This window comes from Mytilus californianus, unplaced genomic scaffold (assembly GCF_021869535.1).
Source record: "Mytilus californianus isolate M0D057914Y unplaced genomic scaffold, xbMytCali1.0.p SCAF_63, whole genome shotgun sequence".
Lineage (NCBI taxonomy): Eukaryota > Metazoa > Mollusca > Bivalvia > Mytilida > Mytilidae > Mytilus > Mytilus californianus.
In genome coordinates, this window is record NW_026262716.1 from 241,339 (window position 1) to 248,832 (window position 7,494).

At 33.1% G+C, this 7,494-nt stretch overlaps 1 long non-coding RNA gene across 1 annotated transcript; it reads right to left on the reverse strand.

Moving 5' to 3' along the window:
* Positions 1 to 255: 255 nt before the first annotated feature.
* On the reverse strand, positions 256 to 7,116 carry LOC127707317 (uncharacterized). The gene is made up of 3 exons (XR_007984766.1): positions 6,968 to 7,116; positions 6,106 to 6,300; positions 256 to 2,350 (listed from the first exon to the last, which is right to left on the reverse strand). It is a non-coding gene; the product is annotated as an uncharacterized LOC127707317 (long non-coding RNA).
* Between the last annotated feature and the right edge of the window lie 378 nt (positions 7,117 to 7,494).

Here is a 7,494-nt window from a genome sequence, read left to right on the forward strand (position 1 = left end):
TATTTATATACAGAGGTATGCTGAACTGAAAATTTTGAAATCATTCAAGGGCAATAACTCTATTAGATGTCATCTGATAACTCTGGTAGGGGTGGAGTTCTGGCAGCTGCCATTTGAGTCCAGCCTGTTACTTTTTTGTCCTAAGACCTAGGCTCTAGATCTTTGGTATGTAGGTAGGTCACTTCAATGTGTCCGGTACCCAGGATGTTGACCTCTGACCTTGTTCCTTGACTTCAACAACAAGAAATAGGTCATTTTCTAGACCAGCCTGTAACTTTTTTGTCTTAAGAGCTAGGCTTTGGAAATTTGGTGTAAAGATAAGTTTTCTTAGGACAATGAGTCATTTGTATCAAGGATGCTGACCTTGACCCTTGACCTCAAGGTTAATTTGTAATTTTTTTGTCTTAAGACCTAGGCTTACAATCTTTGGTGTGTAGGGCGGTTACTTAAAGACGATGTGTCCTGTACCAAGAATGTTGACCTTGAACTCAAGGTCAATAAATAGGTCATTTTTATAACTTTATTGCCTAAAGAGCTAGGCCTCCAAAATTTTGTGTGTAAGTAGAATACTTCAAAAATTTGTGTTGTGTACCAAGTATGTTGACCTAGACCCTTAACCTCATATTTAAAAAATAGGTAATTTTTGTAACTTAGATCATCATCCTTGATAAAACAGAAATTAAGTTAATAAGTGCTAATTTTTCTGTTTTATTTAAATGAGATGCATGACATGTATTAAATACATTTAGTTTTGAAAAGTACTGAAATGAACTTTTTACTGGATGATTAAATATATACTTATTATCCTTGCTGATGTTATGTCCTCAAGCTTTAACAGACCTTCCATAAAAATATTGGAAATAAAGGAAGAAACAGGTATAAGGGAAGAATTCATATATACATGTATTAAGATTCATAAATTTGAAATCCTTCATAAATTTTTTTTGAAAAGCTTACTTAAAATGAGTTTCTTATTTTCTTTGTAAGCAAGATCTTTTTAATTCAATACCTGCTTCCTACAAAGTTTAGTTTAAACATATTTTATTGTCAAAATAACAACAAAAGGATCAGACACAAGTTTTTCAACATAGAACGTCTTCTCCATTATATACAAATAATAAATATCAAGACAATATCAAATAAACATATATGATACTATACAATATATTATTATAGAGACATGAAATGAACAAGTGTGAGGATTTTAAGTTAGATATCGAGTTGTCCCTTTGATATGTATATCTAAATACCAATGAAGAAGTACTGATATAAAACAGGATTGAGAAAAATATAACAATGGTCTTTTACAGGTAATCTAATTTGATATAAAGTTACATTGCTACATAAGTATGTTCTATGCATATCAGTCATTTACTTAGTATTATGCACAAATTTCAAAAGTGATCTGTATCTCATGGTATAAATAAACCTTTGGCAGATCTAAAGAAATCTCATTTCCAAGTTTTTAAAAACTCAAAATTTTCTATATGATCAGTTGACAAAGGGGCTTCACCCTGGAACAAACAAAAATCTGGTTACATCCACATTCAAACTTGATCTGTACCTTATGGTCATAAAGGTTTGTAGCAAGTTGAAGAAAATGTGTTAATTTATATTATTATACTTCATGTCAAAATGCCAGATTTTGATTTGTTAATACGAGTGAGACAATTTACTCTATTCTATGGTAAATACTCTATTACCCTTCACAGAGACGCTTGATTAAGTGTGCGCTTTATTAAATACGATTCTATCCTATGGCAAATACTCTATTAACCTTCACGGAGACGCTTGATCAAATGTGCGCTTTATTAATAAACGGATGATTGTTATGTACAAGACGTCATAGTTTATTACTTTGAATTTGAAATTTAATCGACAGTAATAACAGAACATTCAGTATAATAAATTAGATAACACATAGCTTCGCCTCAGTTGACAATGTTTTCTTGGGGTAACAATCTGCTCTATCACCCTCTCAGCTATGTGTTATTTATATATTGTCTGGAAACCTCAAATGGACTGACATACAGGTGGATCAAAGACAATATTATCCCTTTGCAAAAAAGTTGAATAGGATATAATTATACTTCTTAACTAAGTTTAATGTTTGACAAAAATGTTTGAGGAGGTAACTAATACAAACAAATACCTAATTCATTATTTCCTGTGACATACAATCAAGTAAAGTTGACATTCCAAGAAAGGTTTTGACAAGTTCTTTTCTTCCCTCAGTAGAAAGCATATTAACTGCATTGCTGTACTTTATTGTAGCATGACAATTCTTCATTTTCCCTTCACTAAGGTTATTACAATATTCTTGACTTGTTGCCAGGGATACAAATGTGATCTGCAAATAAACAGGATACACTTGATCAGATGGTAGAGATTTCGTCTGTCATTTGTTATGTGCACTTTGTACTGATTATCAGTTTTCCAACTTTTAATACTACCTTCTTAAATAGCTCCAGAAGAACATGCTGTATTGTGAAATATGTCAGGTTGAATATATAAACAGAATAAAAATAAAATACTTCTGTTTGACCTCATACACAAAAGAGAACCCAGACATAAAATCTTGTCAACTCAACAAAGGCTCTAATGTGCCTGTATTGCTCACTTTGCAAACTAATTGGCACCAAATGGATCAATCCTGTAAAAGAATTTCAGTCTATGCAACAATTCATTCCTACAAAATTTTCATAAAAAATGATCTAGCAGTTTGATTTCCACCAAAAAAAGGAACTATAGAAGGGACCTTCTAAGAATCATTCCCAGGGTTGTATATAGAAATTTATGAAAGTAAAAGTTTCATTCCATTTCATTTTAAACAGGTCGGGAACTCTAGATTTCCCGACGTCAGAATATATTTGCATAGTAATTTCCCAAATAGAAGCTAAACATGGCCTTGAAACATGTAAAAAACTGACCAATCGACTCAATGAACTACAATGCATTGTGGACTACTACGAGTTCACTACCACTTAAAAAGCTGTGGAATTAGTGGGAAAACTGTCAACTAATATAGTGTCTGGGACTCTCATAATAAATGTTTTTGTTCAGCCAATGTGTTTAATGTAAAATATATAACATAATCTTCAATTTGCATGCTCAGATTGAAAAAAAATATTCTTAACTGGCTTCACGATTCAACTTTCTGTTTCACCTTGTAAAAGTAGTTGAACAGGTTTTGTCCATTGTTATTCATTGTACTTGTGCATTAATTCACGGCATGAAACAGTGAAATTTCCAAAATCATTTGATCTCTTTTAAACCTGTATAATGCCATCCCAAAAACATTACTGTTTCTAAAAACACAAAGAACATAGCACTGAAACACTGCGGCTTAATTTCAAGCATGTTCCCGATGTGGCGTTACAGGCTGCCCGGCAATATGGATGTAACGACAGACCCAGACTTATCTGCACTGGATGTGTAAACTTTTTATCAGGACCTGATCTAAAAGTAAGTACATCATAATATTCAGTATTCTCAAAAAAATGTGTTATAAAAAGCGGGGAAGGTAAATAGCTTAACATATTTTGAATACCTTTGTCCATCCATGAAGTCTGTCTGTTGCTAATTTTATCCCAAAATATAAGATTGAGGTATTTTTATCGTTTAGCTGCTGTCCTATTGACTTATGTGCAATATCTTCAATTATTTAAATCCTCCGAATCCTAGTGGGTGCCATATGGCCAATTTAGGTTTTCTAAAACGTGCTTTGTATATAGAAATAAGAAGATGAGGTATGAGTGCCAAATGAGACATCTCTCAATCCAAGACACACAAAACATGTTTAAACCCGCCGCATTTTTGCGCCTGTCCCAAGTCAGGAGCCTCTTGCCTTTGTTAGTCTTGTATGTTTTATAATTTTAGTTCATTTATATGTTTTGGAGTTTAGTATGACGTCCATTTTCACTGAACTAGTACACAATTTTATTTAGGGGCCAGCTGAGGACCACCTTCCGGGTGCATGATTTTCTTGCTGCGTTGAAGACCCATTGGTGGCCTTCGGCTGTTGTCTGCTCTTTGGTCCGGTTGTTGTCTCTTTGACATATTCCCCATTTCCATTCTCAATTTTAGTAAAGTAAGCAATCACAGGTTACAGGACGACCTTCAACGCTGAAAAGTAAGCTATAAAGGGACCAAAAATGACTAGTGTAAAACAATTCAAACAAAAAAAAAAAACAACGGCCTAAATTATATACAAAACGAGAAGAGAAAGTATCCAATAAATGAGAGAAATATAATAGGTTTAGATCCAACGCTGCAATTTTCACAAAACATATCAAAGTTCACGTCCTTGTTGCACATAAACATGATAAACATGGGCAGCATCATAAATGATTTTATTAAGATTGGCAAATATCGAGTCCGTTAAAAATATCAAAAATTCCAATATCTAAGTTAGAAGAAAACAAACTTTGCAAAGACGATAACAAAACAAAACTACAGCTGCTTGCAATGATTGAGGAAAATGTTGCTTCATTACCTTCAGAAAAAATGGAACAGTTTGAAATAGAAAAAAATTCCAAAAAAACTGAAATATGCCAAAAAATCAATACTTTTAGAATTTGTTAACATTGTCAGACAAGAATTAAGAAATGTTTTGAGCAGTTTTGATGAACCATGTTAGATGATATAGGCTTTATACATGTTCTGTACCTGTCAAAGTCTATGACATGATGCATTGTTACTCATTTAGTGGATTGGTCAAAAACCCAGGTAAAAGAAATTGCATCATACGTAAATAAACAATTACTTGTGCAAGGACATACGTATGCTAATTTATGCATATCCATATAAGGTAGTGTTTTTGACCTGTTAAACTGTAGGCAATTTTGAGTTCACAAACTTTCCCATATATAGAAATTGCCAAGTCCATGTTATAGTAAAGAAAACTGTAAAAATTGATTGGATAAAAAAAAATGTAAGACTTGCACAACTACACCTTGTATACATCAATTCTGTAAAGTTTCATTATGATCCCCTACTTATGAGCTGTGTCCTATACAGTGAATTTCTTGAGATGGTGAGGACACAATCATAAAGACTCAGACAAGGATACACTCTGTCTAAACTGTTGTCATCATTAAGGAAGTTTTACTGCCGCCATCACTAGATGGTGGTTTGTTTTCCAGTAAGTGTGTCTCAAAAGATCTTAGACCTTTTTTCTTGAGTGCTTCTTGTTCTTTTACCAATTAGGACACTAACCTAATTTGACATTTTACCAGCTTTGACCATTGGGCAAGACAAAGGGTGTTGCGTGCAAAACAGGATGTGCGTAACCCTTCTGGAGCACCTGATATCACTCCTACTAGCACATGAAAAATCCACTCAGCATGTCGGTCTAGTACCAAGCAAGGGTCATTTATCACTCATCAACATACTGTGGTTATGAATATGCATATAAATTTGCTGTTGGATGTTTAGTCACTCAGTCACTTATTAATCCATGTGTTCTAATTCAACTAATAATACAAATGTATAACAATTCTAGTTCCTTTGTGAATTTGGGTTTCTTTTGTTATTATATCCTACAGTTAAAATTTCAATGAATTTATAAATTGGTTTTAAGGGTATTCTATTGCTTGCTGGGATGCTTACCAAATTTTCCTGCAGTTGAAATGACAAGATTAAGTGTGAGCAAATGCTCACAAAGCATACCCCCAAAAAATATCAATAAACAAAGTCAGAAAACAAGAAATACATGGGTGACATATCTGAATTTGTGAAACTTAATACAGTATTGCATACTGAAGCTTGCTATCAAATATAAAGCTGCTGTGATACAACAAAATTTGATAAACTGACAGATGTACATAGTAAACCGTATGATTATATACATTTAAAATCAAATACATGATATACAAAAATTTTGGTTCCTTGTCTAGGAGTTTAGTTTGGGCCAGTGGCATTAATTTTTCTGAACTTTATAGTGCATTTTAAGGGGCAAGCTACAGTCTGGGACCATGTGTGGGGCCTTCCACCGTTCATAGAAGACACATCAGTGGCCTTGGGTTTTTTGTTTCCTATTTTTGGTCCAGATGTTGTCTATTTGACATTTTCCTTATTTTCATTCTTTATGATAAGAATCCCTACCATTGTTCCCTGTACTATGATTCCATATATTCCATTAGAACCAAATACAGATGAAGGAATAACTGCTAGCATTTCTCCAGCATGCTGGCCTTTTAGTCCAGAATCAATATGCTTAATAACTGATGTCTTCATTTCAGAATTTCTGGTCTGCCTCACAATTTCCAGATTTGAGTGTCTGGTGTAGTCTTTCTTTACCTTTCAAATATATGAATATAGCATAAATACATCTAAAATGCCAGATATAAATAAATTCTCACAACAAAATGCATCATGAAATAGAATCTGATACAATTCACATGTAGTTAAGAAATTACAATGCAGAGAAGTTGTAAATAATTCTTACTTTTACTTTGAACAATGTTGAAGTAAATTATTGAAGAATATCATGTTGTACATATAATTTTTATTTTGTTTATTTCTCTATTCAAGCATAGCCACTCCATAAAATAGAATAGAGACCTGAACAAACAAAGTCCAGAGCTCCAGATAAGAATCGATCTATTGAGTAAATTTCATCTGTGATTATCATTTCTATTAGGAGCCTTCCATGCATCATTCTTCACAAGTTTAGTTTAAACTTATTGAATTTATGAAAAGGTGTACATTACCCATTGGCATTGTTTTCGGGATTATTTGAGTTTTCAACATATATTTTAGGTTTTTAAAAGCAAGCATTTTTGGATCAATTGGGTTTTCAGTTAATTCAATTGAGTAATTATCCAAAAACCCAGCTTATCTGGAGTCTGTCAATTTTGTCTTAACATCATACATGTGTCATATGCTACTTACATTGTACATGTACCTCTACAACAGATTAAGTCAGAAGTCAGATTAACATGGTATCATATGCAACATTATTTACCTCTACAACAGCAATAACTTTCTCCTCTACTTCTTCTCCATTCCTAACAAAGCTACAAACAACAGCATCAGGTATTGAAGTTACTATCCTGTCCCCAATTGTCAGATGATAAGCAGGCAGATTTGGAACATCTCTTTAAATTGAAAATGTAGATACAATGTATATAGTCTTTCAATAAAGAATAATATTATCACTAGGGAAAGTGGACTTAGGTGCTGAAGGTGACATTGCTAAGATTTTTAACTCCTTGTATTTTTTAAAGTATTGCAAAATATGTTGCTCCACTTGGGTGTATATTTTATGATTGATCATACCCCTAAATAAAGTTGAAAAATGACTTTCATGACTTTTGAAAATAAACTGCTTCGCTGAGCGCAGCTGGATACGCCCGCAGAGGTCTAACCCTGAACAGTTGGGGCAAAAATGGACACAATATTCAAGCTTGATACAGGTCTGAATTTTGATTGTAATTAAATATTTGACATACATCTATTATAGGTTTCTGAATAAATGTAGTCAAAGAACTT